The sequence below is a fragment of the Carlito syrichta genome, unplaced genomic scaffold (genome assembly GCF_000164805.1).
Source record: "Carlito syrichta isolate Samal-C Ts95f unplaced genomic scaffold, Tarsius_syrichta-2.0.1 Scaffold309696, whole genome shotgun sequence".
NCBI classification, from domain to species: domain Eukaryota; kingdom Metazoa; phylum Chordata; class Mammalia; order Primates; family Tarsiidae; genus Carlito; species Carlito syrichta.
This window is the reverse complement of record NW_007253792.1, coordinates 477,063-500,293: the sequence shown is the minus strand read 5'-3', so window position 1 is coordinate 500,293 and position 23,231 is coordinate 477,063. Positions and strand designations below refer to the sequence as shown.

At 43.2% G+C, this 23,231-nt stretch overlaps 1 protein-coding gene across 1 annotated transcript in view; it reads left to right on the top strand.

Moving 5' to 3' along the window:
- Positions 1–23,231, top strand: part of PRKCA (protein kinase C alpha) — a 468,463-nt gene that overhangs the window by 34,308 nt on the left and 410,924 nt on the right. The window lies entirely within an intron of this gene.

Sequence of the window (23,231 nt, the reverse complement as noted above, 5' to 3'; positions counted from 1 at the left end):
AGTGAGTGGAGTATGCCGTTAGCTACCACTGAAGCAGTCCTGCCCAAGGGTGCAGGTGGGCATAAGAGGCTACATTTGAAAAACAGATGAGACTTAGAGGAAGATTGGGTGTGGAGGGGCTTGAAGGACAGGGAGCAACCAGGATGACTCCTGGGTTCTGGGCTTGCACAGTGGGACCAATGGCGGTGCCATTTGGCATGGTGGAGGAGGAGCTTGATGTTTGAACATCTGAATTATGAGGCTAGACCAGGTGACCTTGGGCACCATTTCAAAATCAATAGCATCACGATGTCTACCACAATGTTTTTAGCCCTTGAATGGGTTTCTTGGGCCCCATCCTTCTCTAACTTAAAGAAACAAAATTTATCAGTGGCATTTTTGGAGAGAGGCTTCTTCTCTTTGGTTAAACTTTCAGGGAGAGCCATGACTCGAGAAGAATTAAGAATCACTGACTATGTTTCATCACGGTGAATGCTCAATAAATAGTTGTCATGGGCTCCCGAGGCACAAGAACAACACTGATGAGTGGAAATTTCCTGTTCAGTGTTGAAAAAGGGAGTTTGAAACTCCTGCATGTCATTTTTCCAGGACATCTTTTCTGACCACCTAAGACCAAAGGGATCGTTCTACCCTTTAATTCCTTTGGCAATTATGATGTATTATTTTTTACCTCTATGTATTTTTTTGAGTATGCTGCTTAGCCTTTACAATTTGAAAAGCAAGCAATAATTAGCATATTTCTTTGCTAGACAGCAGACATAATCATTCCTGTAAAATTAGTGATGGCATTCTCATTTTACAGCTGAGGAGACCGAGGCCTAGAAAATGTATGCAGATGAGAAGTCGTGAGTGGCAGAACTGGGATTTGACTCTAGTGTGTGTGACTCCAGAGTCACATGGGTGTCTACTTGTCACAGGTGCTGATGAATCCTTTTTGTCAATACAAGTATCACCTCTTCTTTGTATACCGCATTGTGTGCTCAGCTCTTTACTGAAAGAATGAATATGTATACTGCAGTGGGATCAAGCCTGTTTTGTGTAATGCCTCTGCATATGCCCAGAATATAAGGTCACCCCTTTTATAAATTAGGACTAATTTTTGCAAACTATCTTGCTTTGGGAATAACGAAGTGCACAGAATCCCAGACTTATTACACCAAGTTCACAGATTTGAGGTCTATTTCTATGCAACACCCATGATCTCTCACGCCATTTTTCTAGCCAGCTTTTATTGCACGTGGCGGTGTTGTGTCTGTATCTGTGTTTACATTGTGACTGAATTAAGAAACCTTGTCAGCAAGTTGATTCTGAAAGCACTCCTTTAGGTTCAGCCTGTGTAGCTAATGGACAATTACCTTTTGTTTTCCTCTGGAATCTTACTTCAGTGACTTTCAGAGGCCATCACTTGCCTCATTAGTTTTTTAGGGAAATCTGTGCTGTCCCAGGTCATCCTGCCAACAGGGGCCGCTTCTACCTCTTAAGTCTCCTCAGGGACACTCTCCCTTTCCAGAGCTGGTGGCTGGCTTTCCCAGAGCTCTGGGGTGGGGCGCCTTTTTTTTTTTTTTAATCGTGGAAATGAAGAGAAAGTGAGCATCAGGGAGGTAGCTGAGTATCCAGTAGTCCTTCTGATTGTTAACAAGTCTCTTGTCTTGGAACTTTATTGTTGTGGGCACAAAAAATGTATGTATACAATAGTTTTTAGATTTAGGATGGACAAATCTTCAAGGACTTTCAAGAAATCTTTGAAAGTGAGCAAAGTTGAAGAACATTTGGAAATGGAATTCAGTGCCCTCATGAAAAATGCAATTAGGTGTTTTGCTTTTGATTCTGAGAACGGGGCCAAGCTCTGTGCCTGCATGCAGTAGAGGGTGGGCTAATTTCCTTGAATGAGTACATGAGTGGATGATGCACAAACACCACTGCAGTGTGGCATCCGTGAAGGCAGGGCTGCTGTGTTCCTGGCATCATCTTGAAGGTGCTCAATAGTGACATTGTGAATGGGCGACAGAATGAATGTTAGAAGGTAAGCTGTTGGGTGGATTTTATTATTATTAAAAAAAAAATTTAAAAAGACAAAATCTCCTAGGCTGAAGTGTTCTGCCTGCCTCAGCTTCCCGAGAAGCTGGAGTTATAGGCATGTGTCACCATGCCTGGTTGTTGGGTTTGTTTTCATATAAAAACTACAGACCCTAAGAGCATCCTTGGGCATAACAGCAAGGTATATTTTTTTTTAAAGTCTGAGCTTATTAGAGATGTCACTTATGTCCTATGATAGCAGAAACTCATTTTTATTTAGAAATAGTAGATAAGTAGATTTAACATTTTGAATTTTTGAATATAAATTAAGGCAAGGGCTTTCAAACTTTTAGGCCTCAGCATGCCTTTATATACTAAAAAATTATTGAAGGCTCCAAAGAACTTTTTTAGGTGAATTTTATCTACTGATATTTATCATATTATAAATTTAAAATGAGATAGTTTAAAGATAATTGATGTTTGGTTTAAAATAGTTAATATTAATCTCTATATATTTTACTATAGATTATACTGTTATGGAAGAGGATTACATTTTCCCAAACAAAAACAACAAAAAGCACTTAGTGGGAAAAGTAGTTGGTGTTTTATGTTGCTCTTATGTCTGACTTAAATAAAACACAGTTGGGCTCTCAGCTGATTTTTTCAATCTGTTGTGATATGTTTTAGTTGAAATATATTTCTAACATGGATATGTAGCTGGAAAAAGGAAAAGTATTTTCATAGCTTTTTCAGACCAGTGGCGATATTCTCTGATATAGTGATAGTTGGCATGTGATGTTTTCTTAGAGGCTGTATGCCAGGTAGAATATGAACCCGTAGCTGTGTCCATTGGTCTGTCTTGCACACTGAAGGGCTCTTTTATGTGCTTGTGTAACCTCATTCTCTGGAAAACACTATTTCACTGAGTACTGCAGGTCTTCTGAATGTTGACACATTTTATTATACACCATCAGAAAGTCACAGTTGTTAACATCACCATCAATCTCATAACAAAAACCCTTTAAGTATTAGGAAGCTGCCAAACTGAAGGCAGATGCACATTTTCTAAGATTTTGTTTTTCACTTGGAAGCGTGAATTCATCCTTGCGATAAATACTGTCAGTTATTTTCAGTTAAGTGACAGACTCATTTCATCCATTTTCAAGATAGTGTCTCCCAGACTTCCACGTCACAATAACCCCACTTTGTCTTGTAATTGCTCTTTTGACCAAAGTGGTGTTCCATGGAGAGATTGGCTGTTCAGCTCAGGACAGTCACCCTGTTTGGATTATGGCCAATTGCTTATGTGTCCAAGAGTCTTCATGTAGAATTAATAATTGTTAATGCTTCATCAAGATCTTTTAAAACTTGTGTTTGGACATTTGGATTTTTTTATCTTCTTTGTAGATACTTTGGCCCAATAAACCTGTGGAAGCCATCTGAATAAAAACTTGTGACATATCTTAAATTAAAAAAAAAAAAGATCTTTTAAAATGAAACTCACATTAAGCAAAACAGCCTGGGATTTTGTGGTGGGAGGAACGCAATGCCTGTTAGTTCTGTTAGCTCAGTCTGGCACTGTCGCCCAGGCTCGGTGAAGACCCCTGCGTGCTTCTGACCCCTGCTGTGCACCAGCAAGATGACTGTCTGCACAGGGAAAAAGGCAGGTCGTGATTTAACATTACCATGAAAATAGTTTGGTCATGAGGACCCTTGAGGGCCTGTGGATCGTATTTTGACACACACTTTGATTTAAGGGGTTGGCAGCATCACGTTAAAATTCATGCTAATGAAATGAAATTGTGGTACTAATTGCCCGGAACAGCGCCTCATCCAACACTTCCATTCGTCTCGTGGAAACGCATTCAAGGTGCAGCCGGCGTCACTGCCGCGTTGTGTTTCAGCGTGTGTTAAAATGGGTTTGCGGCCTTTAGCCTCTCGCAGCAGGCAGCTGGGCCCTCATCCAGAGCAGGCTGAGCAGCCGCGGGGAGGGCAGCTGGGAGTTAGATCATCTAACCAGTGAGTCATCCACATGTGGATGGCGCGTTGTAGGGTTACTCTCAGTTGGAGTCCGCAGCTTAGTTGCAATGCACCAAGACTAGACAGTTAAAACTTGCAGGTCTCCAAGGCGGTGGCATCATGAGGACTTTTTGTGTGGCACTCGAGAAGCCGTGGAGTCTGGCTGAGGCTTTCATGAAGCCTTTCTGGTCTGGAATACGATTTTTTTTTTTTTTTAAGAGTTTCCGCAGTTTCTGTCATCAAGTGTTCGGAATGCGCCAGCCCCGAGCAGACTGTGAAGAGTTGGGGCTGCCTGTCTGAGTGTCCATCAAGTGGACAGCAGAGTTCCCTCTTCCTGTGTGTAACTTGGGAGTCTACCTAGCATTCAGTGGACAGCTGTCCAATAGCAAGGAATTATTTCATACTCGTGGCAGCCTGTATAAAGCAAAGACAGCTTGGCAACAAAGTTTTTGTCTTGTGACCTTTAGTTTGCCTATCGAGATAAGTTAAGATTCTGCTTGCGTATATGTACCACATTTTTTAAATCCAGTCCTCTTTTGATGGACAGCATGGTTGGTTCCAGGTTCTTGCTATTGTGAACAATGCTGCGATAAACATTCGTGTGCAGGTATCTTTAGAGTGATTCAAGTTCTTCAGGGTATATTCCCAGTAGGGGGCTTGCGAGGTCATATGGGAGGTTGATATTTAGAGATTTTAGGAGTCGCCACACTGCTTTCCACAGAGGTTGCACTAGTTTACGCTCCCACCAACAGTGTAGAAGTGTTCCCTTTTCGCCACACCCTCTCCAGCAACTGTTATTTTTTGAGTTCTTGATAATTGCCATACTGACTGGAGTTAGGTGGTATCTCAGTGTGGTTTTGATTTGCATCTCTCTGATGATTAGTGAGGCTGAACATTTCTTCATGTATCTGTTTGCTGCTCGGATGTCTTCCTTTGTGAAGTGTCTGTTCATATCTTTTGCCCATTTTATAATGAGGTTGTTTGTTTTTTTCTTTTCAGCACGTTTGAGTTCCTTGTAGATCCAAGATGTTAAGCCTTTGTCAGATCTGGAATTGGCAAATACTTTACCCCAGTCTGTAGGCTGTCTCCCTGCTCTCTTGATGGCTTCTTTGCAGAAGCCTGTCAGTTTAATGAGGTCCCACTTGTCTATCTTATCTCTTATGGCGAAGCATATTTGTATACCTAACCCTAAACTGTACCCCACAATATCAAAATAAAAAATACTGATAAAAAAATAAAATAAAATAAAAAATAAAAATAGAAAAAAGATTCTGCTTGCTTTCTGCTGCTCCTTCCATGAGGTTGAATACACCGCTGCGGACTTCTTCAATACACGGTTGCAGACTTCTTGGGAAAGCCAGTAGCTATCACTAAACCAGGCCAGGCTCTGCTGTTTTTCACAGCAGAGGTTTGCAAAGAATTGTCACACGCTTGTTTCCTCTCTCCTTCAGGCTTTTCATTTTTTTCCTGGCCTACTGGATGGGAGAAGTGAATCACCTTTCTTAAGAAGTTTGGCTGTGAAGGGTTTCTCATGTGGTGGCTGTTGGCTGGGCCGCCAGGGCTTTTGGGGTCGCCCGTCGTCTGCTTCTAGGACTCTTGCATCTCCTCGGGGCTGCTGACTGTGCACAGACATGAAGTCCATTCCTCCAGTAGAAAAACATTTGGCCTGGCTCCCAAAACTGCTGCTGCTCTCCTTGCTTGGTCACTTTGATTGAGTGTTTGGTCTCTCTCTGGCGGCCACCAGTATCTCTTGTATTTAGGGACTTTGTCAGTGTCTTCTGTGTGTGAAACATGAAAGTGGAGCCTTGCCTATTGGAATTGGAAACTTGGGGTTTTTAGGCCACCATTCCCTTATCACATGGCCCTATGAGGTTCTTTAGTTACAGAGGTCAAAAAAAAAGAGTCTGCCCCGGAGCCTGTAGGTGTAGAGAGGGAGAGGGGCAGTTGAGCACCCAGTGGGCAGTGAAAAAAGATACTGTAACCAAAGCTCTGGCCAGTGTCCTCAGGGCTGTGGCCTCTCAGGTGCTGGCAGGGGTCTGTTTACAGCCTCTCTTGGTTACAAATGAGGGGTAAAGTTGTGATAACAGAACTTTCCCCTCCCTGCTTTTCCTTGGAAATTGGCTTTTCGCATGTTGAGAAGACAGTGTGGATGCCCATAGGTGACAGCAGAGCTGATCTGAGAGGGAGGGTCTCAGGAAGGGCGTGACCAGATGAGCCTCATGGGGTTCCGTGGGGCGGGCGCTCGGTGCGATGCAGGGCTGACCCAGGCAGGGAGCTGGCTCCTCAGGTGAGCATCCGTGGAGATGCGGAGAAGGGGGCGGCGGTGGACTGATGGTTCCTCTCCCGCTTTCCTGGGAGAAATAGAGAAACACAGTGAAACATAGGAAATTCTCTGTGACTTTCCACCGTCAGCAGGTGGAGGGCCGTGCTTGGGTCCAGGCCTCTGACAGTCACTCACGTGGCCTGGGCTCCACTCGCCAGCCCGTCGGTCTGCGTGTGTTTGCACTGCCCCTTGCCTCCCCCCCCCCCCCCCGGTGTGTGTGGCGGACAGCGTTCTCTCTCTGTCATCCTGCGACTGGCCCTGCCTCTCACCTTGTCACAGACTGCGGTACTTGGTACCTGTTCATGTGTCCGTTTCTCCTCTTACTGGAGTATGAATGTTTCTCTGAGTGGACAGGGCCTGCCCTAATTGCCCCGCTTCTCCCCACTCGGGGGTACCGAACCTGGACACGGTGGGTGTGGGTGTGTAGTCAGTATCAAATGGGTGGATGCTTGAACGAGAACAGTTAGATCTCTGGGCCAGGAGCACGAGGGGGTGTCCACACTGGCTTTATTCTCGCTTCAGGCTGTGGATGCGTGCCAGCGAACAGAACAGAGGTGGCCACAGCTGGCCGCTGTCTGTTACTAGCCCCCAGCCCAGTTTCCATGCTCCCTGCTTCCGAGTCTAGAACAAGTTCTATCATTGTGCCTGCTCCTGTGGTTTGGAAGAGTTAAGAGCAAAGTCTCCCACCCAAGATTTTTAGATTTTACAGCTTATCACTTAGGCCAGGGGAAAAGGGACTCTATTAATACTTGAACTTCCTCCGTATGAGTGGCTGTGTTTAGAAAGGGCTGTTGGGAACCATAAAATAGATTTTGAAATTGGAAGCAGATATATTTTAGTATATGGTGCTAAATAAGCATGTGCTACGCGCTATTCTACTGGGGCCATAAATAATTAAACATTAGCTTTTAAATGATTAAACATGTGACTGTGTCTTATTGGTTACAATAATAAATGCCTACTCAATCAGCTTAAGTCATAAAAGCAGAATTTCAATGAGTTGTCACAGAGTAGTTTGTTGGGGCAGGGGCAGGCGATGCTGCCAGGCTGTGAGGAGGTCTGGAGCCGGATTTGGACAGCACCAGACTCCCAGGCACTGCTCTGTGGGTGGAGACCCTGGCTCACTGGTGCTCTCTCCTGTGATATTCCTTCTTCTCCAGGGCAGTGTGGCTGGATCTTCTCCACTTGTCCACTCTTGGGGTCTAAAGTGGTAGCGACAGGTCCTGGGTATGCTTCCCCCAGGTTCAAATGCTCACAGATACAGGTCTCAGTTTAAAGTCCTGAGAGAAAGAATTGGGTGGCCCAGCCTGGGCACGTGCCCACCCCACTCCATTGACCCCATGGGAATGGGTCTGGGAATAAATGTAGCCTAGAGGGCTGGAGTGGGATCCTAGGGTCTGGAAGCTCTTCCCAGATTCTGGAAATAGGCTACCAGGGTCTCAGAGCAAGCCATAGAGATCTGACAGCACCTCACTTCCTTTATTTCCCGTGATCTTCCACTGTCTCTTTCTGGGGAACCTATCGTTGTCTTCCAGAGGCCCAGAGGCCCATCTGTAAGCATGAGCGGGGCCATTCAGAACAAGGCTGTTATTTGGAACAAGGCCTGGCTTGGCGGACAGCCCCAAAGTGTGCTGCTGTAGAGTGTTCACATGGTGAACATCTGGAGTGGATTAGGGGAAGGAATATCAGGACAGAAAAGGGCATCTAGGGTTTGTGTTGCTTTTTGAGTTGTGTGACTTTAGCATTTGGGGAGGAGGAAAACTGTAAAGAATGGTATATGAAGGTTGTTCTTGATTTTTCTCTCTGAGATGAAATAGTCCTATCCAGCCACTTACATTTCAAAAATATTTCTTCAGTGATCTGTTTTTGATATCCTCTTAGACGTCTTAGTCTGTCAAGGATTGTTGTTCTTTGTCAACCAACTCCTTGGTTGCAGTGAAGATAGTTTCATTTTTATGCCTTGCTTTCCAGTGATCTGCTAAACAGCTGGGTGGCTATGGTTGCATTAAATTAATAAAGTCCCCTGGTTACAGGGGTATGTCCTAGATTTAACATTTGAAATCCTTTCCATTAAGTACAGCACAAGCAGATCTTTCTGCACATTTTGGTGAAGCTTAACCATTTTTGATGGCTCACTTTGATCATAATCTTTATTTTAATTTTTCTGATTGCTTTGGTAACCTGTTTGGGCTATCTGCTGAATTTTATGACAGGTATCCTTTAAACAACAGCTGTACTCAGGTCATTTGATTCAGAAAAAGACTTTGCTTTTCCTTCTGACGTGTGTTATGAAAGCACTGAGGAGTTCCCCATCAGAAACAGTGTGTGGAAAATATTTGGAAATGAAGGAATTAAGGCGGCGTCTGGTTCCTGTGGCTTGCTGTGGGTTTTATAGCCCTGCGGACTGGAAAGAGATGCTAGATCTCACGTCAGTCCTCAAAGCAGCCTGGGTTGCTGCCTCCGCAGCTTCCACAATTGCCTTTCTTTTGTCCTGAGTTAGAAGGTTAGCGTGCCCCTTGCTACTGTGCTGTTAAGAATCACCATCAAACGAGTCATGTAGTCCATCTTGGAAACTGCTTGTATTTCAGGCATCACATTCCTTCAAGTAAATTTGTGTCATCTGTTTTGTCAAAAGAGTCTTGTCTGGGACTGTAGGCTTGAACGCTGCCTCTTAGTAAATTTGTCCTTGAGTTAGTCAAGTGTGTGTCTAATCAGTGTGTTTCTCTGGAGTCCAGAGTTTTCTTTTGCAAAATAAAAGGAATTGGTCTACAGTGATCTCCAAGATAGTTCCAACCCAACACTCCAGGACTCAAGTCTGAGAAACTCAATTATTATTGCTGAGTCATGTGCATCTGGGGCTCTTATAATTAAATACATGCAGCTGTGCCTCCTGCAGGCAGCCTGTAGGGTCTCCTCCTTGCATACAGAATGTGGTGGCTGCTTCATAAACATTGTTGGTGCTGTATGTAAACAAATGGATGAATGGTGGTCATTCTTAAAGTATGTGATGAGTTATGGGATTGAAGCTGTGCTGTGAGCCCACCTAAGTGTGACCTCTGTCATTTGGGATGTATTTTTGTTGTTGTTATTTAGTTTTTATTTCTCTGCAATCCAACTAGGCGTGAAAGGGAATAAGGAAAATATGGAACTGACAGCACTGCAGCGAGAGCACAGAGATGATAGGATGTTGTGAGCAAATGGGATAAGGGTTGCGCTCCTGTGCTACCGAAGGAATGGTCTGGCAGTCGAGATAAAACAAGTTTAAATGATCAGAGTTGCCTACAGTCAGTGCTGGTGATCTTCTTGGTGGTCTTGCCGTTCTTGGACCCAGGTCACTCCATGGCTTGCACAGCATTCATGCTCTCTTTCACCTTGCCGAAGACCACATGCTTGCCATTCAACCATTCAGTCTCAGCAGTGCAGATGAGACACTGAGAACTGTTTGTGTTGGGTTCAGCATTGGCCATTGACAAGATGCCAGGACTTGTGTGCTTCAGGATGAAGTTCTCATCATCCGTTTTCTCCCCATAGATGGACTGTGTGCCACATGGTGTGTGAAGTCACCATCCTGGCACTTGAACCCTGGAGTGATTCTGTGAAAGCAGGAACCCTTATAACCGAATCCTTTCTCTCCAGTGCTCAGAGCATGAAGGTTTTCTGCTGTCCTTGGAACTTTGTCTGCAAGCTGCTTGAATGAGATGTAGCCCAAGGGCTCGTGACCGACTGTGATTGAAGAACATGGTGGGCTTGACCAAGGCCCGTGCCAGGGGCTCCTGGGGTGCCTGCAAAGCCAGGATGTGTTTTGAAAACAGACAATGAAACCCCCTTCACATACCTTGCCATACCTTGGCCCTGAGACGCCGTGGTCACACTGTCTTTTTCCTCTGCAGGACACTGGTTCACAGAAGCCTGGGCTGCCCCGTTATTTTGTTTGCCCAAGGACTGCCTACTTGACTAATCAGTTTAAGCTCTTCCCACTTAGGCCACTAATCCTATTTCTCCAGCCGAGAAGCAGCAGGATAATAGTAATGTGTCCTATAGCTATTAAAAGATGATATTGCCTTGCACATAAACAAATTCTTACCTTTTTTCTCTGCAAAAAGATGATTAGCAGAAAGTTAGTTTTGATCTAGGCTTTTGCTTTTTTGTGATATTTCTATCTTCTAGTGTAGTCAGAAGAGAAAGAATTGTTAATTGTTATTGCTGATTATGTTCTACTTATTTTCGGCATCATAACAACAGGATGTTGCTTTCTTAAATGTGCTTGCATTTTTACCAACCCATTATGAACCCTGGTTGCTAGAGGGGTGAAAAGAGTGCATATGGAAATGATATTTGGTATGTGGTATGTCCTGAGAAACTGAGTAATTTGAAATAAGCACATTTCATGGTGTTTGCTAGCCACAATAGTCCCCAAATTCCTACAGATCAAATTTTCTCATTGAATATCTTTTTTTTAAGTTTATATGTGTGGAAAGGACTTCATTAAAGCTGAGACCATTCTAATTCAGTCATAAGCAGGAGTCAACCCAGATCCTTCTAAACCCTGCTGTAAGTGCTAATGAAAACCCAGAGACTTGTTAACGAAAGGAAGGGCCGTGGTGAGACTCCTCTTTTTGCCTGGAGATTTCTTTTTTCTTTTTTCTTTTTTTTTGAGTTGGAGTCTCACTCTGTCGCCCAGGCTGGAGTGCAGTGGCACACTGCTCATGGCCACCGCAGCCTTGACCTGCTGGGCTCAGGTGATACTTCTACCTCAGCCTTCCAAGTAGCTGGAACTACTGGCCTGTGCCATCATGCCCAGCTAATTTTTTGATTTATTGTAGAGACGAGGTCTCCCCAAGTTGCTCAGGCTTGTCTTGGACCTTTGGGCTCAGGCAGTCCTCTTGCCTGAGCCTCCCAAAATGCTAGGATTATGGGCGTGAGCCCCCCCACCCAGCTGCCTGGAGATTTCAAGTGTCTAGACTTTTCAGAGTTAAGTGTTTCAACTGCTTGTGCAGTGGTATTAGAATCCCTGATGTACTTCTGTTTTCACTGCTGGATTTTGAATTTATATGTCTGAAATATTTTGACATCACCATGATCATGGCCATCATCATCCTTTTGACTTTTGAGAGTCAGTCTGTCCTCTGACCCAGCAAATATTCTGAGATTGAGCCCTAAGGAAGTAATCTTTTTTTTTTTGGTGGAGTCTTACTCTGTTACCCAGGTTGGAGTGCAGTGGCACACTCACCACCACCACCCCAGCGTTGACCTTCTGGGCTGTGGCGATCCTTCCGCTTCAGCCTTCCACGTAACCGGAACTACAGGTGTGCCCTATCAAGCCCTGCTAATTTTTGATGTATTGTAGAGAGAGGTCTCGCCAAGTTGCCTGGCTGGTCTCCAACCCGTGGGCTCAGGCAATCTACTTGCCTCAGCTTCCCTAAGTGCTGGGATTAGAGGCTGAGCCACTGAACCAGGCCAGAAGTAATCTTAAATATGAAAGATTTTTGCACAGTAAACTTGTATATTGCTGGTTTACTTATAATAGCAAAAAATTAGAAACTTCCTTTATGTCTGGTTTTAGAAGGATGATTCAGGTAATAGACTTGAACACTATATATTCAAGTAATAGACTATTAAACATCTTTTCAAATCACTGCTTAGGATGAATATGGGAAAATGCTCTTGAAAATATACCCTGATACTTGTAAGAAAGATAGCATATTACATTTACAGTATGTGATCAAAGTGATTTTTAAAAATTTAGTTTTTAAAAACTTGAACAGTGATGACGTTAAAGGGTGAAGTGACAGAAGACGTTTTCCTTTTCATCATTTTCTCCATCATCCAATTTTTAAAAGACACCAGCGTTATTCATGTAGCAAACCACCATGGAGATGGAAATTTTAAATTGAATCAGGGTTGCAAAACAGCCAGAAACGGTTGCTGCGGTAATAAGAATAACCCTCAAAATGAGTTATTTGGGTTCACAAGTCAGGTCTTTTGTAAGAAGGGTTGGTAGAACAGAGCTGCTAGGAAATGGAGTTCCCAGGTCAACAGTTCTTCCAGGTGTGCTTTGTAGCTCCTGAGGCGTTGGCTCTAAGTCCGGGATACCGGAACTGGTAGAAGGCGAGAGGGAGGTACAAAAGCCAAATGGGAGGAGGGCCCCAGAGGCAGCTGTGTGTGTCACACTTGGGTCTTGGACCAGCCCTCTTGCATCTAACTTTCTGTTTTGATTCCTACTATGCCTTTTAATACTAGGGGTTATAGATGCAAAGGCAACCTTGAATTATTAAGAATAATAAGTTCTTTCCTGGTAGTAGAGGTAGCAGAGGAATAAACAGATCCCTATAAACAATAATACTTAATACAACTTTGTGTTTAGATTTAGAATGCATTAGGAGGCTCTTTCTAGAAGGCATGTATCCTAATTCTTTTAAGGAAGGTGGAATAGCTACGGGGCTTTGGAATTTGGATGGGATTAAATACTGGCCCTGCTACTTAGCTGTGAATTTTGGATGAGACGCTTAGCCGAGTTTTCTCACCTACAAAATAGAAATCACACTACCTTTCTCATAGGGATTGGAGCTTATTAAATGAGAGGTAAAGTCCGTAGAAGCCCTTAATGTAGTGTCTGGTTCATGGTGTATACCTGGCAGATGATGATGATCGTGAGCTACTGTTACAGTAAATGTTATTTACGAAGGCCCACTGGGTGCTGTGTCATGGGGAACGAGCCCAGTGTCTGTTACACTAGCTCAAAAGGGAATGTGCCAATTCTAAATGGCACCTTGGAAGTGCAAATCGACAACAGAACGATTGGAGATGAGTGCCTTGCTAAGCCGTTCTTTCTGGGCAAATACGGAAACAGGAAAGGGTAACACAATTATAGAATGTAATGATATTAATTAGAATTATATGGCAGTTGTAATCTAATTATCTTTTGTTCTCTGATATTTTGCAGTTTTATAATCAGATCTCTTCAGCATTTTAAAAGGAGAAATTAAGTAAAAAGGGCTTGTTATATATGTCATATCTATTTTCATTAGGTATACACACATTTTTTTTTTTCCGAGTCGGGGGTCTCCCTCTGTTGCCCAGGCTGGAGTGCAGTGGCACTATAGTGGCTCATTGCAGCCTCAACCCTCTGGGCTCAGGCCATCCTTCCGCCTCAGCCTCCCGAATAGCTGGGACTGCAGGCTCATGCCACCATGCCCAGCTAATTCTTTAAATTATTTTTTTGTAGACACAGGGTCTCACTATGGTTGCCCAGGTTGATCTCAAACTCCTGGGCTCAAGCAGTCTTCCCACCTCAGCCTCCCAAAGTGCTGGGATTACAGGCATGAGTCACTGCACCTGGGCCCCACACACATTTTTAAGGTCAAAAAGTTTATTAGCATTAGGTTGGGACTTGCTGCACTGAAGTTTTCCTTGGACAAAGTTCTTATATTTTTTGGGAATGGAATTTAAACAGTTATTCCTTGGAGGGCAAAGGAACTCTTTATTATAGTTGAATAATCCACACCATGCTAGCTAGAGTAGTCACTTAACTGATGCTTTGTGTTGATGGCTGCAAAATATGTAAGTTCTGTGAGGTCAGAGATCAGTTTGTTCATGTTTTGTCCTGCCAGTGTCTAGAATAGTCTTTGTACCTGGTAATGAATAGATGTATAGATGAATAGATGGTCATCTATTACAGTCTACCCGATTCCTTTTTTAAAGATTCAAGCCCAAGGCTAATGTATTATTGAGAACAGGAAGAAATACATATAAACAACTACATTGCTCTTTACAGGGAAGCAGCAAGTTCAATAATTTGTGGAACTACAGTGTTGTTCTTTGTCGTTTGTTTGTTCATTCATTCATTCATTTGGTGGTCAGCCTACAAAACACATACCAAGACGTTTTTACTTGTTCTTTTTAATATAATTTAACTTTTTACCCCAGAGTGTTGTTGCACATTAGCTTTGTTCAAATGAATTCAGGATCTCTTCATTGCTGATTCATTTGATGATTTATGATCCAAATGGCCCCATTTCCGCAAAGAAAGTGTCTCATATTTTCACACTAACAAGCATGTTCTCCTGTTTGATTTCCATGGTTACATATATTATGTCAATCTGAGGACTTGGGAAGAAATTTAACACGATATGAGGATGAGAGTACCTTTTAAAAGAAGTTCTGTTCAGGAAGTGTTTCACTTTGGTGAATAATGAGACAAGCTTAAAATTTGCCTTAATGATGACTTTTTAACACAGTCCTTGTTATTCTCACATTTCATTGGCTGATTGCTTTTTTATCTTAGCTGAGCTCATTTTTTTTTGTTTTTGAGTTGGAGTCTCACTCTGTCGCCCAGACTGGAGTGCAGTGGCACGCTCCCTGCCACCACAGCCTCAACCTGCTGGGCTCCAGTGATCCTTCTGCCTCAGCTTTCTGAGTAGCGAGAACTACAGGCGTGCACTACCATGCCTGGCTAATTTTTGATTTATTGTAGAGATGAGGTCTCACCAGGTTGCCCGGGTGGGTCTTGAACTCGTGGACTCAGGTAGCCCACTCATCTTGGCCTCCCAAAGTGCTGGGATTACATACTGAGCCACCAAGCCCGACAGCTGAGCTCATTTTAAAACCAAAATAAAGTTGCTTGGAAATTTAGTGTAAAATTTAATTTTTTTATAAAAATGCTATTTCCACAATGAATCTGGGAAGATCCAAGTAAATTAAAAAGTGTAAATGTAGATGTTGTGAAATCTAAGATAGCCCTCAGCAAAAGAACTTGCCAAATACCAACTTTCATCACTAACAACCCACAGATATGCAACCCTTTAATTCTTTGAAAGCCTGAACTCAACAGAAATGATAAATTTACAAACGATTTTGGAATCTGCTGCAGATTTCATTTAAAAAAATTATCAGTTTTTTGGTTTATTCAGAGCTGGATTTGATGCATGGAAAACTGGTTTTGCTGCCTTCTCAGGAATATGTCACGTCATGTAATGACATAAGCCTCTCGGTAGATGTAGAATTGACTGGATTAGGGCCATGTCTCATTTATAGAAGACTCCCAGCCTGGCTGTGGGTCTGAAGCTGTGGTGGGCTTAATTTCTTGAGCTTGTTGCCATCGAAAGAGATGATTCAGTGGTTTTATTTAGTAGAACACCTATGGTGTGCTGTGTGTGCAGTTTATTCCGGGGTAAGTGGAAGAATGTTGACAGATAACTCAGTAAATTGTGTCCCAAATGCTAATTAATGCTTCATTCTAGGCCAGTACCAAAAAAATTCAGATATGTTTTAGGCTTCTCTCAAGTAGTTGGGAACAGAAAAGGATTATAGAAGTCTTTATAGTAGGCATAAACTTGCACATAAACTCAAAGTACCTTAAGCAAGCTTGTTTCAGTTATTCTTTTAGAGAACTAGAGTAAGTAATTATTTCTTGTAGCCTCTGACTGTTTAACTCCTACTAAACCGTACCTATTGTTTAAATGTCTCTTATTTGACTCTGTTTTTTCACCCCTTAAATTTAATGTCCTCTGGGCCAAAGATATAGTAGGGATGGTCAGGACATCTTCGAAGACAATCAGATTGTGGGAGGACAATTTATAAGCAGAATCGGGAATATTCTCATCAGCCTGAAGTAGCATAAAAAACGCTTCTTTCAAAATAACGGTTCCACTCCACCATTGCTGGGCTGATTATCCAGGCCCTACTGGTATTTCAAGTCTTGGCAGTAAAGCTGGGGGGAAGGGCTTCTGCTGCTGAGTTCTGCGAGCCAGAGACCCTCTTGTGCTGCCGCCCGCGTGAGAGTGGGTGTGGGCAGTGGCGCGGACCTAAGCGGGGCCGCCCCTAGTGGATCGGCCTTCCCTTTCAGTTCTGGGGGGTGTCTCAGTTGCCGCGCGAGAGAAATGCCCACTGTTGCTTGTAGGCACCCGCAGTGTTCTCTAAGGTGCGTCTCGCGGGCAGGGCCCGGTTCGGGGAGGCCACCCATTCCTGGGCTGTGCCCGCAGTTGTGTGTGGGCAGGGCGGGTGTGGCCCGGAAGTGTCCCTGCAGTCGTTGAAGGGCCCTTGCGTGTTTGCCTGTGGCGGCGAGGAGCGGGGGCCACAAGGACAAGCTCTTGGACTTCACGGGACTCAGGAGCCGCAGGCCGGCGGCAGTGGGAAGGGACGAGTGGGCTCCTCTGCAGGCTCGTTCCCACACGGGTCTTCTGGGACGTCTCAGCGCCCGCGCCTGTCATCTGACCTCTGACCTGGACGATGCAGGCTCTTGGCTCCTCCAGCACTAGGCTGAGTCCAGGGCTCAAGAAGCGGTTGAGCTGGTGGGTGGCCAGGTCGCTTCCAGAGCTGCGCTCAGAGAGAGGGAGGGTCTCAGTGGCGTGAGGAGGGGGAATTCGGAATGCCTCTGGGTTGTGTTTTCCTTCACTTTCTTTTTTTAGGTTGAGGAATTTCGAGTATAGTTTTACCTGCCTTATGGTTTGCTTTCCCTTTTGTTTGGAGTAGGTGATTAAAAATAGAAAGGCACTCTCAGTGACCTGTGACCATATTGCTTCATTGAAATATTACTTATAAGGTCATGGAGCCCTGAGACTGCTTAACTGGGTTCAGGGCAGCAGATAGGAAGGGTGTTCCAAAGAGGACTGCGTCTCTGAGTGAGCTTGTCCTTGTGTGTGTTGGTAACAGATACCAGCAAAACCGAGTGTCACAAGCCACTCACCATGAAGCATCCTTTGTGGCTCTTCAGACTTGAGTTACCAGAATGGTCACTCTCTGTTTTCCTTTGGTAAGTCTTTCCAGAGATGCGTATGTTGGATTTGTTTCACCCACAACATGGACTCTACCCAGTCTTCCCTGTTCGGATTTTCGATCGTTATCTTTTATGGAAGGTTGTCACTGCTTCTTAAGTGTTTATAGATTTACTTTAGCTTTCCATTAGAAAACCAAGCAAATCAGATGTACTTCTCTTAATGTAGTAATAAAGAGAATAAAAGTGGTGGTGGTTAATTATTCCTGAACATGTCCTCTGCATCAGGCAGTGCTCTAAGCACGCATTGGCGTGGTGCCCACAACAACCCTGTGGAATCTAGTTTCTAGAACAGTTTGAGGGGATGGCTGTTTCCCTGTGGCCTTGCTGGAGAGGTTGTGACTTCATCTCCTGACAATTTCCACCTCCTCTCTACAGAGCCACCTACATATTGGGGGGGGTGGGGTGAGCCCTCCGTCACCCCCTTTGCCTTCAATTGCCGCTTCCGCTGAGTAGAATGTCCCCTGGCTACTGTCTTGTAGCTCTTCAGGCTGGATGTTTTATTCGGTCTTCTGCTGAGTTGTCCCATGCTTTCCAGTGTTTCCCTTACAAATCTGTGTTATAATTGCCTGGTGTTTGTCTGATCCTGAGCTCCTTAAGGCAGAGGTCAAGTCTCATGTCTGTGTCTCTTGAGCACGGTACCCAGGAGATGATAGCTAAAGCCTGGGGAAATGTATTTTTCCTCTCTTCATCAACTAGTGTGGTGCCGTGCAGGTTTTTAAGTGCATCAAACACATCTTACTGTTTTATTGTGATAGCATCCTGGAGATCTTAGAAATTATAGAAATCTTATATGCTGGAAAAAATTGTAAAGTGCCCAATAGTCCCAGCAATTGTATATTTTCACTCCCACTAAAATTCGTCCGGTTTGCTTCTGCAGATACATACATTCGAGTAAAAGACACTGCAAAATTCAGCACCATCTAGCCCAAGGTGTGCAGTAAACATTGCCTGACTGCCTTTGTGTTTAGCTGGCTTTTTCAGTCCATCAGCTCGGGTATTATTTTATCATAAGTTTCTTTACACAGGGTAATTTTTTCCCATTGCAATGACATGGAATGAATCTTAGAAGAAACAGCGACTGAGCGATAACGGTGTGAAACCAGAACAGTGAAGCAGTGGCCTTCTCCCCTGCAGAACTGCCCTGCTTCATACTTAGGCAGACAAACTGGCATCTGAATGTAGATACAGCTCCTTGCTTATTCCGTAAGTGCTAAGTCACGATTCCTTAACGAGGCACATTGTCTATTACGTAGGGATTTCATACTGTGTGTTACAAGTACATTCATTAGGAAGGAGCACTGTTCCGGTAAAGCCAGCTCAGTTTCACAGAGAATTAAGGGAGATCTTCTGTTGGCTCTGCACTGTATTAGCCAGAGGGTGCAGAAATGGGTGAGCTAGAACTCACTTTATTACTTGTTTCCTCTTTTTTTTCTTACTAATAGCCATCTCTAGTTTTAGACAGAGTAGGGATGGCTTTAGAAAGAGGGTTATAGCCGAGTGAAGTGTAGTCCCAGCTATTCAGGAGGCCGAGGTGGGAGGATCACTTGAGCCCAGGAGTTTTGTACTGGAGCACACTGTGCTGATCGGCTCCTGCACTAAGTTCAACATCAGTGTGGTGACCTCCCAGGAGTGGGAGACCCCCAGGTTGCCTAAGGAGGAGTGAACTGGCCCCAGTTGGAAATACAGCAGATCCAAACTCCTGTGCTGATCAGTAGTGGGATAGCACCTGTTAATAGCCATACTCCAGCCTGGGCAGCATAGTGAGACATCTGTCCATCTCTTGAAATAAAGAAAGACAGAAAGAAGGGTATAATTTCATGAGAAACAGACAAGGGGATAACATAGAACCAGAAAGGAACATTATGATGCATGCCACCAGAGACTTGAAACCAGGAAGTAACGTTTGGATTTGGTCTTCAGGCGTGGATGCACCTTAAACAGCAGCCCGGGAAGAAAAAGGCATTGCAGGAGGGAAGGGGTAACAGCAGAGACACAGAGGCCAGATGCCAGCTCTTCAGAACACCAGGAAGGCAGTGTGATTGAAGTGCAGGCGTGGAGGGGCGGGAAGGAGAGTGAGTGAGGAGTGCCTGCATGTGATGGGCTGCTTCCCCTGACTTGGGCTTTCCTGTTCCCCATGGCTGCTGATTTCTCCTCCTCACACACATATTGACATGGTCGCTCAGCCAGTGCTTTTCTGCTACTTCCTCTTTTCCACTTTTCTGTCTCATCATGGTTCTCTATGAGCCCCTTCTCATTTTAGACCAATTGATAGGATTTTTCTTCTGCATGAGTGGCTTAGTGAACCCTTTTGAATAATATTTTCCCACTTGCAGAATATTTCAGAACCAAAGCATGTGAATCTAATTGTACCAGGTTTTTGAAAAGCAACTGTTTCAGTTGTATGTGTTTAAAAACTGCCCAAGATCTCAATAAGACTATTTATAAATAAACAAGTACACCCCAAACATTAGGAGAAAAGGGGAACTTAATATTTTAAAAGCAGTATTTATCTTTGCATCTTGATGTTAACAGACTCTCGCCTTTGTAAGTGGCATTTTTTTTGAGGCTTTTGGGGGGGGGTTGACTAGAATTAGGAGGGCAGATTTTCTGAGAAGTCCCCAAATTCAGCTTTGCGTTGGATTTCTAGTGTCTGTGGAGGAAGAGAGTTGAGATAATAAGTCTTGGCTTTAAATATATCCTACAGGCGTGGGGAGCAGGAAGGGCGAGAGGCTTATCGGTCTTGCTGGCCTCCTAAAGCCTAATGCAGGAGAAGGAGAAAAAGGAGAGGTGTGAGTAGATGACCCAAGCCCTGGAATAAGCCCTTTATGTGTGTGATCTCATTTAATCCCATTTCACCAGAGGAGACTGCCTGTCATAGATATATTTGACTCAAGCTTTGTGCTCTTAACCACTGAGTGGCTTCTCTTCACTGCCCTTGTCTTATAGTTACTCAGAGGCCCTTATATTTACTGCCTCCAAAAGATCAACTCTTTGTATACTGTTTGGTACCTAGGATAAATCCCATGTAATCCTATGCTCAATAAATGTTTCTTAAAATGAAAATGATTCTCCTTGACAAAAAATTGATTCTATTCAGTGTATATACACTGAGAAAACAGACTTATGAATCTTTAATACTCCCTGATTATCGTGTACTTTCTTATTTAAGCAGAAGTATAAAATGTATGCCAAAGCCGAACATAAATGATTTATTACATGCCAATTAACGTTATCTGAGCCATGTTTTTTCTTTGTTGTTGTGGATTAAGCATTGATAGTAATACAACATCCATTTTATATTTGATTGTGTACACAAAACATAGAGATGTCCTGAGTAGCCCGAGAAATATGAATGGACACATTTGTGTTATTATGTGTTCATATCATGAGCAGGATACTGTGTACTTTTGGAGTTTACTTGATTCTTAAGATTGTGGTAACTATAAATCTGTCACTGAAACCTTTCCCAGAATGTCTTAGTCTTTCTGGGTATAAAAAGCTGTATTTCTGTAATTTTAAATTTATAGCCATAAGGATAACTATCACATAGATGGCCTTTTAGATGTCAACAGAGGTGATCTTTTTATACATTTTATTCATGATGCAACTTATAGTACTTTAAGAAAAAGAATCCAAACATTTTATAAGGTCTTTAGTAAATACAAACATAGGTTACTATTGGTGGAAAATGTACTTTAAAGCAAAACTTACTCTTTTATGAGTAACTTTTCCAAGCGAGGCTTTTCATGGTGATGTGCACCTGACTAGCTTATTAAAAATAAATTGCCTTTGCGGTCTTATTTTCAGGGCCTGGTACTGAAGGCTAGAGGCTGATTGGACAGTCTTCTCCAGAGATAAAACAAATAGTGAACCCAGAAGAGATCTTAATTGACCCATTAACTGAATTGAGAATGGGAATTAGTTGTAGAAAGTTTGTCAAAGTTAAATAATAGTCATGAATTTGAGGCGTGAAATGGTAGGACTAGAAGAGAAAGGGAAGAAGAACGATGAGACTCACAGGCCAGCCGCAGGACACAGAATTAGCTGTATGCGACTGACCTGCTTTGCTGGCTGCTTTCCTTGAAAAGAAAGGAGGGGACACTCTTCCTCCAGTAAATCTTCTGTGCATCCCCTGTGGATTGAGGAAACTGTCATTGTCTCAATGTGACTTAAGATAGAAACAAAAGACACCCACAAAATACCAAAATCAGTCTTAAAAAAAGCACTTCATAGTAAGCAAATTTTTAAATTAAATTATTATCTAAACTATAACATTATTTGAGACACACATGTGGGGCCTTTATTCCAGGTTGGTCTTTATGTAGCAACAATTTTCATGTCAAAGTGTTCTTTTCAGGTTACCCTCTTCCCCTCCCCTTTCTGTTTTCAGATAATTATGTTGTCAGGACAAAAGTAAAATCTTTTGAAAACATTGCTTTCAGGGTGCCAGAAGAAAAGCATTTATAACTGGCCTCAATTTGCAAACAGTGTGGGAGCTTGGTAAGTTAAGAGGACCATGTTGAGTTCACAAAATCTGATTTCTTTAAAGGAAACAAAAAGGGTTCCAGTGTTCATTGTGAAGCTGATGTTAGGAAATAAAAAGAGAGGTGCCCTGGCCAATGGCCAAGAATCCTTCGACTTGGAACCTGAGCTGAGAGAAAGCCCCCAGTCACACTTGCAGATAAAAGACTTAATGAAAGCTTGGAAGGCAGGTGAAAAATTATGGTTTGGAAACCAGGGGCTGTTAAGAAAAAAATACAGAGGTGAGGGAAGTATCCAGCAAAAGCCTCCTGCTATACCTAAAACAATAGTTAAAAATGAGTTTGTAATTTAAAATTTTCGAAATCTGGGGCTTTGCTATTTCTGGCTATTTCTAAATTCTTTCCTCAGTTCTTTAAAATCTGTTACCCTTCTGCATTCTAAAAGATAGTCTTAATCGTAAATAGGATAAAATGGTCTCATGAAGCTATTTTTCTCTCCTGGTTTAATGACAGTTGAGTTAAATAAAAGCAGTCCTGTTGTAGTCAAAATTACTAGTACCTAATCTCGTAAAACCAGGTTAGCATCTGAGCTGTGTTCTTGCTGACTTTTTCGTCTTTGTCAGGTTTTCAGGGTTCACCTTCCTTATGTTGCCTCATTTGCTAAATGGGGACAATGGTGATTTATAACACTGTGCCCATAGACAGGCAGTGAAATGTGTAAAAGGCCCTCATGCAAAACAGGTGCTCAGTGAACTTCCTGCTACCAACCCTAAGTCAGCTAAGAAGCATCACCTATGGTGAATTCCCTGTGCTTGTAAAACGCCCACAGGTGCAGGCCCCCTTCACTGGTAGTAACATGAATGAATAACATGCAATTATGATAGACTGAACTAGGAAACACCTGGCAATCTGTCCAAATTGGTCAGTGCTATGGGCTCAGAACTCCAAACGTGGTATCCAGCTGTTTATTCAGTGGTGTTTCTGTCAGAACATCTTGTATAAGATGATTTGAGTGAGTCTTACCTCATACTGAATTCTGTGCATTTTGATTTAAATTGCTGTAGCTGATTGGGCATTTTGAAATATGTAGGCTCGGTTGTTGATGACTCCAGTGGCTTTTGGCCTGTAGCAAATCTCTTCGAATATAGATTTCATGTTTCTCATTCATAATATAAAGGTAGAAAGGGTGTTTCCTTATATATGGGAAGAATTGTTTTTTCATACGAATGCAAAATATTGCAATCCATGTTGAGCCTCTTAGTGTAGTTGGTTTAGCATAAACAGAGCAGGCTGAGGTCTGAGTCTTGCTGCCTATCTTGGCCCAAATAATCTGCCCAGGAAAAGTCTCACCCTTTCTAAGTTTTGGTGTCCTCATCTGTGCATTGAGGGGGTTTGATGCCATGATTCCCTGAGCCCTTTCTTCTCAAACATTCCCTTCTAGAATATTTTGTGGGTTCTTTCTTGGCACCTTCTTCCCAAATGGTTATGAAAGGGTGGTTCCCAGGAATTCAGATAATACAGTGTGTAATTCGACTTGTGTTGATTGATCAGACATTCTGTGTATGGGACGGCCAAGGTAAAACCTGCTGAGAACTGGGGCTTTGCTGCAGACTGGCAC